General features: G+C 43.9%; 1 protein-coding gene across 4 annotated transcripts in view; it reads left to right on the top strand.

The window, feature by feature from the left end:
• Window positions 1-21,275, top strand: part of Caln1 (calneuron 1) — a 449,719-nt gene that overhangs the window by 119,603 nt on the left and 308,841 nt on the right. The gene's annotated exons all lie outside the window — the stretch shown is intronic.

Raw genomic sequence — 21,275 nt, 5'->3', positions numbered from 1 at the left:
AAATGACTTCTTTGTGTGGGATGGACCTTGTGGCCTGAAAAATCTATGATGAGTGTGGTTACCTTGGATACTGACTGGGGGATAGATTTATCTATCTATCTATCTATCTATCTATCTATCTATCTATCTATTTATTTTCTTAAAATCTATTGTTGGAATCTTCTTGTGATGGCATATGCCTGTCAGCATTTAACTGAGGCAGGGGGATGGGGGAATTGATTAGCTAGGCCTGCATTGTGGGGGTCAAGGTCAGTGTCGCCTATATGGTGAGATACTGTCTCAAAGCAACAAAACAAAAGACGTATTATGTGTATAGTTGGCAGGGTCTTTAGAACCAGAATTACCTTGTTTCTTTATTATCACTTATAGTCAAGTCCATCTGCAGGGGAGGCTTAAGCCCTGTTTATTGCAGTCTCTTGACTTGGGGCCATGGTACTTTGAACAGCGCCCAAATAAGAATCATCTGGAAGCTTCGGCTAGGTGGGAACAGGCAGCAATTATCTTAATTGCTTCTGTTCTTGTGTAACACAGCACATCCCCGTGTGCCCAGGACAAGGGTTTAAGGATGGAAATTAACCCTGGGAATACAGTGCCCAAATTCATTTTAGGATGGTGTCCCATTATATTTTGGATAAACCCACACTCTTATTTAAAACACCACCACCAGCAAAACTAAAAAAGAGAGTGAGGACTTTATTCTAAACTAGAGAATGAGGTTGATTCATTTAATGACGTCTGCTGAGACCAAACCGGAATCAGTTTCCCTGTGGCTTCTTTGTGCTGTGTTCTGGCAATGCCATCTTACTAAATAAACTTGCGTTTTGCCTTGACTGTAGAGAAGTTGCAACTACTCTGGATGGACCACATCTTTGCTTTCCAGTGTCAGGTTCAGACCCATGGCATTTTCTATGTGTCTCTCAGTGAGCTGATTTCTCACTAGCACGTTCTTAGGCCAGCACAGGCGCAGTTGCTTGAGTATGGGCAGGAGGCGAGGGATGGAAAGATGACAGGCCATTGGTAGGTTTTCCTTCTATTACACATCTTGTTTGCATGCTTATTCCAATGCTTGGTTTTCTCACAGATGACCAGTGGAGTCGCAGGGACTCGTGGGCTGTGTCCATGGTGATACTAGGAAAGGTGGGTGTTGTTGGGATGTAGCTCAGTGGTAGAGTAGTTGTGTACTGTGTAGAAGGTTCTGGATTTGAGTCTCAATGTTGCAGAGAGAAATAGACAGAGGAGAGGGAACAGGGAAGGAGAAGAAACACATACATGCATACTCACTGACACCATCACACTCACACATCCACCTACCCTCACCCCTGAACAGCATCTGTGTTCCATATGATCTCTGAACAGAGGCTGTTGGCCTAAGAGGTGACTTTTTCACCTTCTGTTGGTGAAAGGATGTACAGAGATGTGCTACACAGAAATAGAGGAGAGCCCAGCCATCTCCAGAGCAATACCAGGTTTGTAACCACAGCGGGATGACTCCATGCTTGGGGTGATGTCTTAGTCCATTTGGAAGGGCTATAAGAAAATGCCACAGTCAGGTTGACCTGTAAATGACAGGAAATTATTTCTCATAGCTTAGGAAACTGGGAGTATAATAATATTACTGTGATACCCTTGTGTCCTCAGTGGTCAAAAGGATGAATTAATGCCCTTGGACCTCTTTTAAAGGAACATCACCAACATTCATGAGGGCTTTGTCCTTTTGATAACTTAACCCAAAGACCCCACCTCATTATGTAGGTAATTTGGTTTCCTTGTAGGAATTATGGGGAAACACAACATTAAGAATGTGGGAGGTATATTTGAAGGTGAAGAGAAGCCCAAGCTTTGCCCTGTTCTTGGAAATGGAGATTTTTACTTTTATTCTTGTAGGATCCTGTGGTAATTTGACTCTAAAAATGTTCCCCAGTAGCTCATTCTTTTAATTTTTCTCTCCCTCTCTTTCATTACATTATTTTATTTTGCTCTATAAAATAAAAATAATCGTAAAGGCGCCTGAGTGTATGACTCATTAGAGTTGAATTATTCCACCACCCTGCCACACCTGTTACAGTTCATTTACCTATACTTAAGTTTTCATTCTGTAACTTGTTTTTGGTTCTAATTATTTGACCAGATTTTCGTAGACCCAACTTTCTGTTCATGTTTACCATCTCATTGGCTTATGTAGTATTTAACTAACTGAAATTATTGCAAGTATATCACAACTAATTCTTGGTAAATTGGTGGGAGCAGAGGCAGATGTACTGGTTTGATAAAAAAAATCCACTTAACTAGAGGTGCATGTTCAGCAATTTATCAGAAGGCTTTACAGAGAGAACAGAGAGCGTTGATAATTCTACCACATTTGGTCAAGAAAGTTCATAGGAGAAGATGCTGTCGTCTGGCTATGTGGTACCTTTGGGTATATACATGTGTCAGTGTATTTCATCTACTACGATTATTCTCTCCTCTCCTTCCCCATGTGTGTCTGTGCCTGTGTATATATGCATGCGTGTACAGGTACCTGTGGAGGCCAGAAGAGAGCACCAGATGCCCAGAGCTGGAGGTGCAGGTTGTTAGCTACCCAGGTTTTTGTGTTGAGAATTAAACTTGGGTCCTCTGCAAGATCAGAAAGTGCTCTCCAGCTTCAGATATTTTGTTATACAACTATTTTTTTTTTAAAGATTTATTTATTTATTATGTATACAGCATGTTTCATGTTTGCCTGCAGGCCAGAAGAGGGCACCAGATCTCATTACAGATGGTTGTGAGCCACCATGTGGTTGCTGGGAATTGAACTCAGGACCTCTGGAGGAGCAGCCAGTGCTCTTAACCTCTGAGCCATCTCTCCAGCCCCTATACAGCTATTTAAACAAAGGATTCAAGTCCACATAATCCTCTCTCTCTCTCTCTCTCTCTCTCTCTCTCTCTCTCTCTATCAATCATCTATCTATCTATCTATCTATCTATCTATCTATCTATCTATCTATCTATGCTGGTGCTTGGGTGATTCAAACCCAGGGCCCTGTGGATGCTAGGCACTGTTGTACCTTTGCAGGCACATGCTTTGAGTTTGTGTTCTCTACCTGTGTACTGTTTTGGGAGGATGTGGACCTTTGGTGGGCGGAACCTGGTTGATAGAAGTACGTCACTAGGAGTCGGCCATTAGAGGTTATTCACCTGCTGGTTCCTGTTGTTCCATCTGCTTCATCCACCATGATGTGAACACCCTCACTGCCATGAGCTGAGCTGCTCCATCAAGCTTCCATTGCCCTGTGGACTGAAACCCGGCTGTAGGGACATGAAGGCACAGTCCCCTAGGCTTAATTGCATTAGGAACTTGGAGCATCCCACATTGAGCAACCTGGCCACAGGAACTGGACGATGTCACCTGTACATTTTGGGTCATTCCTTTGTGTGTGTGTGTACACATGTGCTTTTGGGGGGTTATTTATGCATGTGTGTGCATGTGTACATTGAAGCCAGAAGACAATCTTGAGTGTTACTCCTCAGGAAATAGCCATCTTGTTTTCTTGAGACAGGGTCTCTCATTGGCCGAAACTTGTCAAGTAGACTGGTCTGATAGTGAGTGCCAGGGGTCCTCCCATCTCTGCCTCCCCACTACATGCCACCATGTCCTATTTATTTCTTCTTTCTTTTTTCTTTATTTTTTTTTTTAAACTTGATTCTGAGGATCAAAATCAGATTGTCATGCTTCTAAGACTAGCACGTCAATGACTGAGCTATGTCCCCAGCAACATTTTGGATGACCAAATTGAAGAGTTTGAGATTACCAATCTGGTGAATTTTGGAAGTCAGCTATAGCTTTAACTTTGTAAGCACTAACAATGGGCAGGTCACAATCTATACCCTCAGCTCTAGGGATCTGGTTCCCTTTCCTCCCTCGTAACTATTCCCCTGATAGTTAGGAGACTATTTCTAGGGTATTTAAAGCAAGCAGAAGCTTTCTTGCGATCAATCTGGGCTCTGCTATACCAATTCTTTACGGCTGTAAAGGCTGCTAGCTGGATTCAGGCCGTTCTTCCCTGCTGTCTCCTATATAGGCTCCTTGCTGAGCTGCCCTCCCCATTCTTGGGCAGACTATAAAACAAACAAGTGTACTGCTGCTTAAACCAGGTCTGGGCATCCTGAACCGGACCTGAGTGTACCTTTTTAGTAGATACAAGAACTGGCAGGGGTTGTAACTACTCTCCAAGTGCAAGTGGGGGGTCCCTGGTTGAGAGAAACCTGCGCTTTATGATCGGACGCTGACTGGTGAAGATGATGTGTTTGTCCTTCAGGATGGTAATCCAGACTCTCTGCCTGCAGAAGGGCCATTTATTTTTCTGATGGAAGATTCATTCTTATTTATTTATTTATTTTGCCAAGGTGAACACTGAGCTATGACTCTTCCTGCTTTATTGCAAGCATCCCGGGGCTCTGGGCACGACAGCGAAGATGTGCTCTGGGTTTAGAGCAGACAGGCAGGGTCTGAACACCAGCTGGCAAGAGCTGGTTCACCAGGCTGCAGATTGGATCTTTAGGAAGACAAATCTCAGAGATATTGTATAATTACTCTTTTCGTGGGCTGCCTGATGTGAAAGTTCTCCTGCTTAGGACCAGTCATGTATCCCCAGGAGATTAACGGTACGGCACATGGACTTACTTGGTACTCTGGACATTGATAGTCATAACAGCATCCTCTGTGATCTGGCTGGGTTGGTACATTACTTCTTTTGTCTCTGTGAGCACAATACATTTAGAGACCAACTTGAAAGAGGAAAGAGTCATTTGGGCTCATGGTTTCAAGTGAAAGACCATCATGTCAAGGTGGGCACCTCAGAGCAGAGCTGTTAACATCAGCATTCAGGAAGCAGAGAAAGGGTAATAAAAAAGAACTAGGGATGCTTAACCATGGAGGACCTGCCTCCAGTGACCTGCTTCTGTTAGCCTACCTCCTGAAGTTTATAGAGCCTCCCTGTAACAGTTAGTTTTAATTGTCAGCTCTACATAACCTAAAATCACCTGGGAAGATGGCCTGAATGAGGGATTGTCTTCATTGAGTTGACCTGTGTCTGTGTCTGCAAGGGTGGTCTTAAAAAAGTAATTGATGTAGGAAGACCCAGCCCGCTGTAGGTGGTACCATTTCACAGGCAGGGGATCCTGAACTGCGGAGAAATTAAGCTGAGCATTGTGGTGATGTATTGTATACCCTAATAAACTTCGGCTGAAGATTAGAGCACAAAGCAAGACACCAGATTAAACATAGAGGCCAGACAGTGATGGTACACACCTTTAATCTTAGCACTTGGAAGGCAGAGACTAGTCTGGATCTCTGTGAGTTCAAAGCCACTCTGGACTACATGAGGTTGACTTAGTCTAGGAGAGAAAACAGAGCCAGGCAGTGGTGGCACACACTTTTAATCCCAGTACTGGGAAGCACACATGACTTTAATCCCCAGAAGTGATGGCTGAGTGGAGAAAGTTATATAAGGCGTGAGGAGACAGGAACTAAAGGTTTTTTGGTAGAAGCCTCCCTTTCAGCTAGAGGCTCTTTCGGGCTGAGGAGTTGGTGAGGTAAGAGGTGGTAGCTGTGGCTTGCTCTGCTTCTCTGATCTTTCAGCTATTACCCCAGTATCTGCTCCAGGTGTTTTTTTATTTTTTTTTATTTTTTTATTATAAGATCATTGAGCAATTTGTGTTACAGAGCATAAGCAGGCAAGTGAGCCTGTGTGCATTTATTTCTCTCTGCTCTTAACTGTGGTTGTAATGTGAGGAGCTATCTGGAGATCCTGCTTTAACCCACAGGGATACACTGTAACTCAGACTTCTCAGGTGAAATAAATTCTTTTCTCCTCTAAGATATGTTTGTCTGTCTATCTGTCTGTCTGTCTGTCTATCTATCTATCTATCTATCTATCTATCTATCTATCTATCTATCTATCTTTTGGTCATTGTATTTTTTCACAGCAACAGAAATGAAGCAGAAGTTGGTACCATGAGTGGGGTCTCTGCCGCGATAGACTTTACTGTGTGGATATGCCGCCAGCTGAGGACCGCACATTGAATAAATACATCAACCTTTCTTGGTTACGTTGCATATTCAAAGCCATAGCAGTTGAGGGCCATTCCTTGCTCTCCACCTCCTCACACCACCCCAGCTGTAGCCACCTAGTTGAAGATTGTCACCACTGATAGACTGGCTTTCTTTCCATGTGCTAGCCAAAGGTGTCCTCTCTATGGGTAGAGTGCAGGGATAAAAAGAACCATAGGTCACCTCAAGCTACAGTTCCTTCATGGGAACCTTTTCTTTCTTCTCTTTATAACAACTTTGGGAGAGAATAACGCATCAAGTTGACGAAATTGGAGTTGGAAATGATTCAACAAACTGGAAGCATGGATGAGTGGGGACACTTGTTCACTCCCTTGGTCCCTCCTAGCCATTCACTATGTTTTAGATGAATCTATTGTGGGGTACCATAACAGAGTTACTGGAGTTTGTTGTCCTTAAAGTCTGTAGTTTTCAAGGATACAGCCCCAGCCTTGGCTTGGTTCTAGTGAGGGTCCCATGATGCATGGCAGCCGGGTGACAGAAGCATGTGTGAGAGAGAAGGTTCATGTGGGAAAGCGGGAAACCAGAGAAAGACTTCCTTTCTTAGATGCATGTTATATACATAATCCATGACAAAGGAGATTTTCATAAATTAGGTACTAATTGTCCTCAGTAATACTGACGTCATCTCTTTCTAGAAGGTGTTTATGTCTGTTGGGTAGGGCTGGGGTCCCCATTAGTTTCCATTTATCGTCTGAGCACTGTATAGAACACAGCCACCTATATGGCGGCAGTTAATCCCAGACTTCTGCTGACATGGGGCAGGAAGCTGGTGACTCCTGAAGGCCGCTTCTGCCAACCAGACTGTGGCTGCTTGATTAGCTGAGCTCCACTTCCCGCTGGGGCAAATGATGATGGTGAGCCAGAGTCTTTCTTCTCTGTGAACCATGGTAGTTCCAGCAGTGGGTGGAAATTTTTTGACATCTTTGGTATCACAATTAGAAAACAGTCTTTTCTGACCACCCATGTGTGTTTGTGTCTCAAAATGGCACATTTGTTATTTCCTTTAAAGATCAATGTAAATTAATTGTACAAATTAATGGGTTTCAACATAATGTTTTCATGCATGTGTATTATATTTTGATCGTATTCAGGCATCCCGTCCAAAAGGACTGTATCTTTGGGTGTCTGCCATTGTGCATGCATGTGTGTTTGTGTGGGTGCATAGGGGCATGTGGAGTCCAGAGATCAGTCTTGAACATCACTCCTTAAGCTCTGTCTTCCTTGATTTTTGAGATGGGGTCTCTTACCATCTCGAATTCACTAAAAAGGCTAGGGTGGTATCATAGTTTTTGATAACTTGACACAAATGTAGGCATACCTGAGAGGAGGGAACCTCAACTGAGGAATTGCCTCCAGTATATTGGCCTATGGGTCCACTGTGGGTGGAGTCAGCCCCAGGCAGGTGGGTCTGGGTTGTAGCTGAGCAAGCAAGCCTTGGGGAGCAAACCAGTAAGCAGTGTTCCTCCATGGTCTCTCCTTCAGTTTCTGCCCCCAGGTTTCTACCTTGAGTTCCTGCCCTGACTTCTCTTGATGATGGACTGTATAAGCTAAATCAACCATTTCCTCTCCAAATTGCTTTTGGTTAGAGTGGTTTATCATAGCAAGAGAAAGAAAACTCGACTATTTGGCTGACCAGTGTGCCCCAGGGATCCTCCTGCCTCTGCCTCCCTGAGTGCTGGGGTTATAAGCACATGTCTCCACATGTAGCTTTTTGACCTGAGTTCTGGGGATCAAACTCAGGTCCTCATGCTTGCAAGGCAAGCTCTTTACTGGCTAAGCTTTCTTCCCAACCCCTCTTCTTTGCATATACACAAATACCTACATAAAAATTTAATGTCTGCATTTTTAGTTTAAAGGGGTTAAAGAAATACAGTGAAAATATTATGAGGCAGTATGTGTCTTTCACTTGATTTTTAAAGATGTATTTTCAATTTTATGTGCGTGTTGGTGTCTCTGTGTGGGTATGTACATGTGAGTGCAGGTGCTCATGGAGTCCAGAAGAGGGCATCCGATCTCCTGTAGCTGGAATTACAGATGGTTGTGAGCTGCCTGATGTGAATACTGAGAACCAAATTTGGGTTCTCTGCAAGAGCAACAAGTGCTCTTAACCACTGAGCTATCTCTCTAGCTCCTTTCTTCTAATTTTTAAGGTTCTGAAGCATTTGTTTCCTCTTTATTCTCTTCTCATAACACACACACACACACACACACACACACACACACACACACACACACACACACTGAATGTGGAATGTGGATGCAGTGGCACATGCCTGCCATCCCAGCCATCAGGAAACCGAGGCAGGCAGATTTCTTGGGCTCCAAGACCAGCCTGGGCAACTCACTGAGACACTGTCTCAAAATAAACAATAAAAAGAACCTCAGGGATTGCTCAGCAGTAGAGCACATGTCTAGCATAGTCCAAACCCTTGGTGCCATCCCCCAGGACCACAAAGTACTCTGTAGGCATGAACTCATGCTCCTTTTTATTGGGTTCTCTGTGTGTCTGGGGGTGTGCACACATGCCAAGGTGCAAGTGTGGAGGTCAGAGAAGAACCTGTGGGGGTGGATTCTCCCTTTCTACCATATGGATCTGTGGGATCCAACTCAGATTGTGAGGCTAGGTAGCAAAGTGCCTTTACTTGCCAACCCATTTTACATGGCCTGTTACCTTGAAAGTAGTTTTTCTTTTTTTTTTTGTAAATGCAAAAAATCTAAAAAGTGAGATGACTGACCTTGTCCAAGGTCATCTGAGTAGCATCTGTTAGAGCTGGGATTCAAGTGTCACCCCAGTGTCAGAGGCCCCCCCCCCTCTTTAAACATTTTTGCTCTGAATCCTCCTTTCTGCTAGATGAGGCCCTTTGTAATCTTTCTCGAAGATGTCAGGCTGCTGTCATACACATCCCTGCCACCCTGGTGACACACAGGTGAACACGGGCTGATTAATCGAACTTCCAGTGGGTGGAGAGATATTTTTAAAGCTCAAGATGAACCCAGTGTGCTCCTGACCAGGAGCAGAGCACCGTGGGCTGTGAAGGACAGGGATGGGCAGGAAGGAGGCTGGCTCCTCCACTCTGAGCGGTGACAGCATTCTCTATCTGCTCCACTGGTCTCATATTTTCTTATAAAGACAATTCCCCATTTTATCTTTCCTCTTCCTCTCCTTCCTTCCTTCCTTCCTTCCTTCCTTTTTTTTTTTTTTTTTTTTTTTAATGGTACTAAGGATTACACCCAGGGCTCCCTGCATGTTATACAAGCACTGTATACTACTGATCCACACCCCAAGCCACTCACTGGGGGACTCCAGGCAAGTGTTCTTCTGCTGAGCTATGCTCCAGCCCACACCGGAGGATTCTAAGCCAGCACTCTATTACTGATTCCTAGTTTTGCTTAGTACTTTGAAACAGGGTCTTACCAAGTTTCTTTTTTTTCTTTATTATTATTATTATTATTATTATTATTATTATTATTATTATTTAGGTTTTTCAAGACAGGGTTTTTCTGTGTAGCTTTGCGCCTTTCCTGGAACTTACTCTGTAGCCCAGGCTGGCCTCGAACTCACAGAGATCCGCCTGCCTCTGCCTCCCAAGTGCTGGGATTACAGGAGTGCGCCACCACCGCCCAACTCTTACCAAGTTTCTTAGGCAGAGCTTGAACTCATGCTGTAGCTGAGGTAGTCCTTGAACTCATGATCCTCCTTCCTCAACCTCTTCAGTAAAGTAGGAGGTCAGGCTTGTTACCACTTGGCCTAGTGATCCCACCTCCATCTCTTCAAAGATTTATTTATTTTCTGTGTAATGCGTGTGAGTGTTTTGCCTGCATGTATATACGTGTACCGTGTGTGTGCCTGGTCCCTGCGGAGGTAAGAAGAAGGCATCAAATCTCCTGGAGCCAGAGATCAAAACAGCTATGAGACCTGATGTGTGTTCTGGGAACTGAACCCGGGTCCTTTGAAAGAGCCACAAATACCCTTAACCCCCAAGAGCCATACTCTTCTTTTGATGGTTGACTTAAGGAGCGCAGAGACACTGTCTGCTTGTCATTTTTGGAGACACTTGCCTCCAAACTTAAAAGTCTAAAGAGAGAGTCGGAAGGGTCTAAGAGAGAGACCGTTGAAGAGAGAACTTAAATAGATGCAAACATCATTGCCACAAGGTGAGAACGTGATAGTTTTTCCCCCGAGAGGGTGAGACAGCCCACCGAGTCTCCATAAAAACCACACAGTAATTCACATCTTCCCAGGGTGAGTGGGATGGCTGGAGAGGCAGATCTGCTCCTGAGCTGGGAGTTTATTTCACAGTCATGCCTATTCGCTAGCAGAGCCTTCCTCTTGGAAGCTTGAGTTGCTCATTCTTGAGAGAGGGCTTTCATGGAGAGTTGTGGAGTTCCGCTATCACAAGAGAAGAAGGCTGTGCTGGGTAGCTTTTACGTCAACTTGACACAAGCTAGAGACACTGGAGAGGAAGAAACCTCAATTGAGGAAATGCTTCAGTGAGTTCAGGCTGAAGACAGGCTTGTAGGACATTTTCTTAATTAGTGATTGATGGGGGAGGGCCCAGCCCAATGTGGGTGGAGCCATCCCTGGGTTGGTGGTCCTGGGTGCTATAAGAAAGCAGGCTGAACAAGCCATGGGGAGCAAGCCAGTAAGCAGCACCCCTCCATGGCCTCTGCCTCAGCTCCTGCCTCCAGGTTCCTGCCCTGCTTGAGTTCCTGTCCTGACTTCCCTCAGTGATGAACAATGATGTGGAAGTGTGAGCCAAATTAACCCTTTCCTCCCCAAATTGCTTTCGGTCATGGTGTTTTCATCACAGCAATAGGAATTTGAACTAAGACAAGGTCTTCTCTGAGGTGCCTGCCTCTTGGGCTAACTCTTGGGAAACATCTGCCGAAGACTTGTAGCTGTTCCCTGCCTCTTGCTTGAGGAAGTGTCTGATAGCTGTGGCCGGAAAGGAGATTTGAGTATTCTGCCACACACTCTGACTTCCTTCATTTGCCATTGGTATTCTACATGCTTCCAAAAAAGTGATTGAGACATCTCATGATAAAAGAGGAGAATCATGAACCACAAAAGCTGTCAGAATAAAAATAGAAACAAAACTTCACATCGAGGCAAGGAGGAGGAAAAAAATGTGATTTTCTCCTAAACTTAGTAAGTTTACTGTGGGGGCTGGAGAGATGGCTCAGAGGTTAGGAATGCTGCCTGCTCTTGCAGATCTGTTCTGTTCCTAGTACCCATGTTGGGTGGCTCACAACTGTCTGCATCTTCAGCCCCAGAGGACCCAGGACCACCTTCGTCTGGTCTCTGCAGATACCCACATGTATACATATATATATATGTGTGTGTGTGTATGCATATATATGTACACTATATGTACAAACATAAACAAAAATAATAAAAATAAATCTATAAGAGCCCTAACTTGAACTTTGAAGTTGAAAAGGTTAACATGAATTACCTTCATCCAAAGATGGCCTTAAAGCATTCTGCCACAAGAGTTTTCTCAACTGGGTTTTACATAGCTCTTTTTTTTTTTTTTTTGTTCTACGGTCAATATGACAAGTCAAGTCTGAGGGCGTTTGTATTGGCACGAGATACCGCAATGATACTTGCTTTTTTCTCACTCTTAAGTTTTTGAGGAGTGTGTGTGTGTGTGTGTGTGTACACCCCTGTGTATATGTGTGTGCAGGTATGTGTAGATGTCAGAGGTCGATGTCAGATGTCTTCTTTGATTGTTCTTTGCCCTTTATTGTTATTTATTTAATTTTCGTAGATGAATACAAAGTATTTTAATCATATCTATCCCCAACTCCTCTTGGACTTGTCCTCCTCCCCCTCCTCCTCCTCCTCCTCCTCTTCCTCCTCCTCCTCCTCCTCCCCCCCCTCCTCCTCCTCCTCCTCCTCCTCCTCCTCTTCCTCCTCCTCCTCCTCCTTCCTTCCTTCCCCCACTGACTCTGATTAGTACTGTGCACGGTGCAGGATTATTCATTGGAGCATGGGTAACAAACCGTGGAGAAAACGGACTTTTCCTCCCCCAGAAGCTGTCAGTTGCCAATAGCTCCTTAGCTGGAGTGAGAGTTCATGTGCCTCTCCTCCACCCGTGCTGGAATGATGACTGGTTTGATCTGGTCCAGGCAACCACTGCTGCTATGAGTTCATGAATGGAACAGCCATATTGTACCCAGAGAGCATTGTTTCTAAATAGTCTTCTCTATCCACTTTATTTTTGAGACAGGCTGTCTCTTTGATCTGGGTGCTCACCAATTTGGTTAGATGGGTAGCCAATGAGCCCAAGGAATCTGTCGGTCTACACCTTCCCAATTGTGGAGGTAGGGGTGGGTAGAGGGTAGTCATGTGCTACCATGCCTGGCTTTATGTGTGGGTACTAGGGATCTGACTCAGGACCACATCCTTATGTGGTGAGTACTTACCAACTGAGCCATCTCCTAGCCATGAATTCCCGAGTACATTTTAAAATGTGTTTCTGTTCAATGATGGTTTGCTGGAGGTGATTCTCCACGAGAGAAGAGGTATTCATCTTAGACCTCCAGATGCAGAGACATAAGGGCACATTGCAGTTTTGAAAGCCTTCTCATCAAGTTCATTACTAATATCATCTGTTTCTCTGGTTCTTATTTCTACCTCTGCTGCAGATTGCTGGTGAGGTAGGGATCTTGGTATGTTATTAGTCTTTTCATTTTGTTATTATTGTAACAAAATCTTTGAGCCAATCAACTTAAGAAGAAGAAGGAATGTTGCCAGAGAGATGGCTCAGTGGTTAAGAGCACTTGTTGCTTTTGTAGGGGACAGAGGGCCACAGTTCCTAGCACCTATATTATAGCAAACAACTGTCTATAACGCCACTTCAGAGTACCTGATGCCCTCTTCTGGCCTCAGTGGGTACTGCATGCACACGGTACACAGACATTCATGCAGGCAAAGCACACATTCATGCAACATAAAAATAAACACTTAAAAAGATAAGTTTTATTTTGACTCAGGGTTTCATGTATGATTTGTCTCATTGCCTTGAACTCTGGCAAGAGGGTACATCATGTGAAATTGTGCATTGAATTAAGCTGATCAGCTCATGGTGGCTGACAAGCAAAATGGAGATGAAAGAGACTAATGTCCCATAATTCCTTCCAGGGGCACACTCCCAATGCTGAAACTTCCCAATAGGCCCTACCTCTTACAGGTTTTCAGCACCCTACAATAACCCTAAGCTGAGAAATAAGCTTTTAGCACTTGAGAAACTGGAGGACATAATAAATTGAAACCACACAGCTTGATGTGAATGTTAAAACATTAACTCAAGATAGTTGCAGAGAGAACATTATATTGGGATGGAGAAATGGCTGAGCAGCTGAGTTTAGTTTCCAGCACCCACATCAGGCAGCTCACAACTCTCTGTCTCCAGGAGATCTGACACTGTCTTCTGACTTCTTTAGGAGCCTGCTTTCACACACACACACACACACACACACACACACACACACACACCCTAAAAAAAGGGACTTATCAATTGTTTCTCATAAAATGACTTTTATATTGTTCCCAGGGAAAGATTCCTTTTCACAAGAAATGCCTCCCCATTGATCTACTGAGGTCATTAAGTGCTCTATCTAACTAAATGAGTTAACCTGCTGAGTAGAATTGTCCAACATTATCCATCTGGAGGCAGAAGGGAGTTTGCCAAAACCCATCATTTTGATGTGGGCTTTGTTGGTACTGAGTTATTTCTCCTCATACTAATTGGCTAGAGCTAGGTCCAACTGTTTTGGGACCAATCAAGGATATAATATTAGCAACATGTTTTAGGAGGGCTGGCTCACCCGTCTCCATGCTTTCCAGCACCACCTCAAGTCATTTAGAAGCAGGTGATGGGTTAGGATGCAGTCATTGACAATTTAAGCTTTTTCCTATAAAGGTGTTTTTTTCCAAGCTGGGCCTGTAATTTCAGTACTCGGGTGGTTGAGGCTGATGAGTTCAAGATCTGGGCTTCATTGTGAGACATTATTGTCCAAAACTAAAAAAAAAAAAAAAAAATCTAAGAAAACCAAACCCAATATGCATGTTGGATAAATGAATACCAGGTTCTCTGAGAAGTTTGTGCAAAGGGAGTTAGGTGCTCCTGATGATTTATTCTCTAATAGGTATTGATGTAGGTGGGTGATACAGCAGGCTTAGAGGCTTGGTGACCTTGGATGACATTCAGTGCTTAATGAGTTTGCTCTATACTATGTGGACCATAGCACAGATTTCTTAGCACAGCCAAGTGAGTTACTAATATAAATTTGGTATGTAGCAAATATCCAATGAGTAGCAACAGTGGGGCTGGGGACACTTGCTTAGAATCCCTCCAGTGAGGGCTTGGGAGTGTGACTCAGTAGTAGAGCACCTGCCTAGAATCCCCCATTGAGGGGCTGGGGGTGTGGCTCAGTGGTAGAGCACCTGCCTAGAATCCCCCAGTGAGGGGCTGGGGTGTGGCTCAGTGGTAGAGCGTCTACCTCATATACAAGGTTCCATTCCTAGTGCTTCACATGTGTGCTCATGCTCACACAATCGACTCCCATCCCCACAACACTTTTGGTTCTTCTTCCTTCTCCTCCTGCTCTGTTCCCTCTTGCTTTTGTTTTTTCTGGTTCTCACACTCCTTATTTTTCTTCTTCTTTTGGTTTTTGGAGACAGACTCTCATTGGAGAGCAAAGGCTGGCCTCTCACTCACTCTGCAGCCCGAGTTAGCTGCAGGCTTTCAGTCCTCTCCCTCAGTCTCTAGGATTACAGTGCTGGGATTACAGGTGTGTATCACCATCCATGGAACCTTATGATTATCTTCTTCTTCTTCTTCATCATCATCATCATCATCATCATCATCATCATGATGACAATACCTCACAGGATTATCATTCCACATTATAGCAAGCATTAGGTCTTTACAGGACAAAGTGGAACATTACCCAGCATCCTATGCTACTGTTCTGTCCAGACAGGCCAACTTCAGCATGTTAAGGCCATTAGTTAGAGAGGTTGTGGTTGCACAAAAGGATCATTGCATCCCACCAGGATGTCTGTCTTTTACCTCTGACTCCATAAGGACACCTTCCCCACTTCCAGCACTCCAGCCTGAGAACTTTGTCTTTTGAAGACTGTCCTCATTGGCTCGGAGGATAAGAGTCTAAATCACCAAAGGAAGGCTACATTTGGGGAGCATGCCCAGAACCCCAGTATTTAGGAGGCTAAGACAAGTGTGAATTTGGACTGCACAGGGAGAACTTGTCTTGGAAAACCAAGGGCTGAGAAGGTAGCTCAGTGCTGGAGTGCTGGCCTAGGTTGCCCAGAGCTGTTGATGAGATTCCTCAGTACCACCTAAAATAAATAAACAGCCAGCTGAAGAATACAGATGGGAAGCAAATCAGAAGTGCTACACTTGGAATGGACCGCCTCTAAAGACGGAATCAGGCTCCTTTAAGACTTTGGTTTAATGAGAGAAATAGCGTGGCATGCCTGAAAATCAGATCTTCCAAGCCCTTCGTTGAGAATGCATCTATCCCACAAAATTAGTCCCACGAGTTACGGAAGAGGTGGCAAAAGGGGGTGGAGAGACTATGTGATGGCTGGTTTTAATGTTTTAATGTCCACTTGCCACACATGGAGTCACCTGAGCATAGAGATGTCATGAAAGAATTGTCCTGATTGTTTTCATGGAAGTGGGAAGACCCACCCCACAAGAGTACCACCTGGTAGCCACTCAGATAAAACAGTTATGGCAGAGAGAAGGTTATTCACTTCTTGTCTTCCTTCTCACTGCCGAGTTGATTTCCCCCGTTGATGCTGTTGACATCAGAAACAGCATATCCAGGCTTCCATCACTGACTAAGGACCAGCAAGTTCTCTAAGCTCTCCAGGAACCTTCCAGGGTTTAGGTGCCAGATTGGGACTCCTGAGGTACTCAGCCTGTGCACTGAGCAACTCCCAGGTTTTGGGTGTCTGCAGGGAGAGATGCCCACTATGGGACTCTTCTGACTGCTGAGACACTGAACCTCAAGGAATGAGCAACTCCCAGGTTTCCAGCCTCTCAGGGGTGAGACAATTATTGTTACTATTTTTATAGAAGCTGATTTAATAATAAAAATTATTATTGGTTTTTTTTATTGACCCTGTTTCTCCAGAGAACCCTGACTCATACTAATAATGGTACCTGGAGTGATTCTGTAGACACAGAATGGATGAACTTCTCTAAGGGGCTTGATGGCATTAGAGAGAAGTTTGAGCTTGCAAAGAAAGAGACCTATACTCCAACTGAAGTGTCTTGACAAGGCCAAACTTGACTTTTGATAAAAAGGGTATGATACTTAAACAGCAGAAGAGCAGGCTCACTAGAACCGGAAGGTCACTTAATTTTTGTTTGAACTCAGATGAAGACTGTGTCTTGTCCCCATTGGCTGGAATCTGACCTCACAGTCTTTCCTGATTGGCTAGTTTTAAAAGACTCAGCGCAAAGGAAATGATGCAAAGTGAGAAAGGGTGGGCCACCTAAGTCATAGCAAGGTTTTTGTGTAAACAAACGTTTTATCAAGTTAGGGTGTTAAAACATTTGCAATAAAGGTCTACAAGGTGGGGGAGTTAAAAAGATTTGAATTCTTTGCCCTAAAAATGTTTTCTAGTGTTCAACAGAAAGGGTAATGTTTACTGTTTCTTACAGTGGTATCTGGATCTGTTTCTCCAACCTATGATGACTAAGGACTCCTTTAGTAGCTTGGAGGGTACTGGAAGTCCATGGTGTGAACTATTGAAAGAATTTATTGAGATAAGTGCATTTGATGTTTCTGGCTCACCTCTTGTGAAGAAAAAGGGGTTTAGTGACTGTGTATAAAGCCACTCATTATTTGTAGGAGAATAATGATGCTGGCTTTTTAGCATCTTTGAACAGATTGACAAAGAAAAGGAAGGAGCTGAGTGATAAAATTGACCAGCTCCAGATGCGCCATACACAATCTAATGGTTTCTCAGTGTGCTCTGGAAGGGACTCTTCTCTCCAGCAGCTATAGAGCTCAAGCTGCCTCAAACCAAATCCACATGCTCAGTAGCCGAGTTACAATGCAGAGTTAATTTCCAGCCGTGGAGGGTGTCAGTAGTTAAAATGATGGCAAGTGATTGGAAAAGAACAGAATCAACTTAATATAGACTAGAGTTATCTGAGAAGAGGGAACCACAATTGAGAAAACTGGCCTTATAGGCAGGCCTGTTGTGGCATTTTCTTAAATGGTGATTGATGGGGGAGGGCCACACCTAGGTCCGTGGTCCTGGAGTGTATAAGAAAGCAGAGTGAGCAAGCCATGTGGAGCAAGCCAATAGGCAGCGTTCCTCCATGGCTCCTGCTTTTGTTCCTGCCTCCAGGTTCCTGTCTGGAGTTCCTGTCCCCACTTCCCTTAGTGATGGAGTATGACCATTGTAAGATGAAATGAACCCTTTCCTTCCCAAAATGCTTTGGTCATGGTGTTTTACCGCAGCAATAGAAAACCTAACTAAGACAGGTGGTGAAATGTAGGAGGACTCTAAGGAAGTTGAGGGATTGAATTCTTAGATTCTGATGAGCTTATTTTTCCTGAGGGATTAGTCTCCCCACCCTTGGCAGAGGATACATCCTCTTCCCCACTTCCCTGAAGTGTTACCCTTACTACCTTGGTTAGGGTCTTAATTGCTGTGAAGAGACACCATGACCATGGCAACTCTTATAAAGGAAAACGTTTAATTGGGAAGGGGAGGATTACAGTTCAGAGGTTTAGTCCATTATCCATGTCCATGGTAGGACATGGTGGCATGCAGGCAGACATGGTGCTGGAGAAGGACCTCTGAGAGTCTTAGATCTTAATCTGTAGGCAACAGGAAGTACACTGAGACACTGAGTATATCTTGAGCATAGGAGACTTCAAAGCCCACCTCCACAGTGACACAATTCCTCCAGCAAGGCCACATCTATTTCAAAAAAGCCTCACCTCTTAATAGTTCTACTCCCTATGAGTAGCCCTTATGGGGGCTAATTACATTCAAACTACCACACTACCCTTGCCTGAGTGAATTAATTCTGCCTCATGAGTAGAGCAGGCAATGACTTTCCCTAAAGGAGATGTCAGACATGGCAGTGTGGATCCCCATCAGGGACCACCAACCATTGCCTCTAGACCTGTAACTAGACTCGAGGCTATGCCGGCTCCTAGAGGTGAGGTAGGAAATATGGTCCAGAAGTTGCTGTGCTACATCCTTAAATAGCTTGAGTTTTGAATTCACTTAAGCAGATGTCTGGGGAATATATGTGGGCATGGATTTTTTTTTTTTTTGAGACAGGGATTCTCTGTGCAGTTTTGGTGCCTGTCCTGGATCTTGCTCTGTAGATCAGCCTGGCCTCGAACTCACAGAGATCTGCCTGGCTCTGCCTCTTGAGTGCTGGGATTAAAGGTGTGCGCCACTGCTGCCCAGCCCTGTGGGGATGGATTTTAAGGGTGTGAGATAATGGTAGAAGGAACATAAATTCAGACTGAATTTATCTGTAAGGGCCCATTGAGCAGACATTCTAGGTTTAGTATTGACACATACACAGGTAAAATGTACCATGAGTTATTTAATGGGTTGGTTGGAGTTTTTATGAAAGGATGACCAACTGAGGAGAAGCTGGAGTGGCCTGATAGTCCTTGGCTTAGGATTTGGGCAGGGATTTTAAAACTCAGGGAAACTGGAATGTTTGAATGGATTCACCGTTTAAAATCGAATCCCCCACTATGGCGTGGCCCAGAAGACACTCCCCTCACTAATGCCATGAGATGGATAATGAGAGGGACATCAACCAGCACATTTGAAGAGCTTCATCATCCCTCTCCTTGTGCCAGACCTTAGGGTGGGAGACACAGCTGTTCAGTTGCCCAGGTTCAATGTTATGGGTTTAATTGAGCCCAGAGGAGCAGGGCCCAGGTGGCAGCATTGAGTGCCAAAGGTGAGGTGGGCACAGCACAGACAGAGCAGTATCTATGATGGCATGGCTAGTGCAGACCTTTGGTACTGGCTAACCAACAAAATGTTCCCAAGAATGAAATAGACGGGAAGCCTACTCAGTTCCTGTTTGATCTGTATAAGTGGAACAACTCTAGAACAAACAAAAGAAAGGCAACGTTGGACCAGCCTTCCCCTAACAACTGGTTAATATCCAAGGCCATTTAATTGTCATGATTCCCCCCCAATGGACCCTAAACATCAATTTCAGACTTTTTTGTTGTTGCAGTTTTGTGAATGAAAACCAGGGCCTTGCATATGCTAGGTAAACATTCTGCTGCTGATCTACCTATCTATCTAATCCATCTATATCTGTGTATGTATGTATATATGTATATACCTATAACTATATGTATATATTTATCTTTCACTCAGTCATCTATATATCATCTATGTATATATGCATTATGTATCATCTATAAACTATCGTATGTATGTATGTATGTATGTATGTATGTATGTATGTATTGTTTTTTTTTTTTGTTGTTGTTGTTGGTTTTTTTTGAGCTGAGGATTGAACCCAGGGCCTTGAGCTTGCTAGGCAAACACTCTACCACTGAGCTAAATCCCCAACCCATGCATGTATGTATGTATTATCATCTATCTTCTTACCTTCTTGTCTGTCTGTCTGTCTATCTAGCTAGTTAGCTATCATATACCTACCTACCTTCTTATCTATTTATCATCTGTCTACCTTCTTGTCTATCTATCAATCAAGTATCTATTTAATTTTGAGACAGGGCCTCTTTAAGTTGCTCAAACAAGCCTCGAGCTCATGCTGTAGCAGAAGGAAGGTCTCAAACTTGTGACCCTCCTGTCTTATTCTTTACAGCATCTCGGATAACAGATGTACAACACCATATCCAGCTTGACATCAGTATTAATGATTTGCTTCTTACACCAAAGTTTCATGGTGATCACGGGGAAAGTGGTTTTGTTTTTCCTTATAAGTCTACTAAAATTAATTGTCTGGGGGTTGGAGAGTAACACTGGACACCAGTTGCTAGCCCAGCTATAGGTGTGGATCTTAGGCTGTTACCAGCCAGGGTAGCTGTTGCTGATCTCATTCCCACTGAAATACCTCAAGATGGGTTGCATACCTCAGTCACCTGGAAGGGCCAGTTAACATGTCTGAGCTTTGGCGCATGGCAAGCAGGAGGCACTATGAAATTCTTGGCCCAGTGCCCTTGTGTAATTTGTAGGATATGTTAGAAAAGCTAAGTCTTGATATCATGGAATTATCTTTTGAGATGGGTGGGATGAATGTGTAAATTAGGAGAGATAATGTTTCAAATTTGAATCTCACCGAGTAAGTTTGGACAGTTGATAAGACACAAACATTGGGTCTTTGTACCTCCATGGAACTTGGAATATTTTGTGTTTATGGATAGTTTTTTTTTTTTTTTTTTTTCCTCTTGAGAAGAGCTATTCTTTAATTTTTTTTTTTTTTTTTTTTTTTTTTACACTTATGGCAGTTTGAACGAGAGTGACCCCCTAGACTCAGATGTTTGAATACTTGGTCCCCATAAGATGGAACTGTTTGGAAAGGATTAGGAGGTATGGTCTTATTGAAGGGAGTATATCACTGTGGGTGGGCTTTGAGGTTTGCAAAGCCCATGTTATTCCCAATTATCTCCCTCTGCTTCGTGGTTGTGTCTAGAGATGTTTGCTCTCTGCTATTGATCCAGCATAAAGCCTGCTTCCATGCTCCTCGCCATGACAGTCATGGACTCTAACCCTCTGAAACTGTAAGCCCCAAATAAATACTTTCATTTATAAGTTGCCTTGGTCATGGCATCTTACACAGCAATAGAAAAGTAACTAAGACATGTAGGGTGTGTGTGTGTGTGTGTGTGTGTGTGTGTGTGTGTATGTGTGTGTTTGTATGTGCATGTGTGTGTAGTACACATAGATCCATTGTTGACATCAGCAGATCTTTCTCAGTTGTTTTCCATCTTATTCATTAAGGCAAAGTCTCTCAATGAAACCCAGACTGATATGGCTAGTCTAACTAACTACCTTGCCTTAGGGATCCCTTATCTCTACCTCCTCAGTGCTAAAATTACAGGTAACTCCCCTGCCCATCTGTCATTTATGTGGGTTCGAGGGATCCAAACTCCA

Source organism: Onychomys torridus, chromosome 22 (genome assembly GCF_903995425.1).
Source record: "Onychomys torridus chromosome 22, mOncTor1.1, whole genome shotgun sequence".
Classification (NCBI taxonomy): Eukaryota; Metazoa; Chordata; class Mammalia; order Rodentia; family Cricetidae; genus Onychomys; species Onychomys torridus.
Note: the sequence above shows the minus strand (reverse complement) of the source record. Positions and strands in the feature narration are given on the sequence as shown.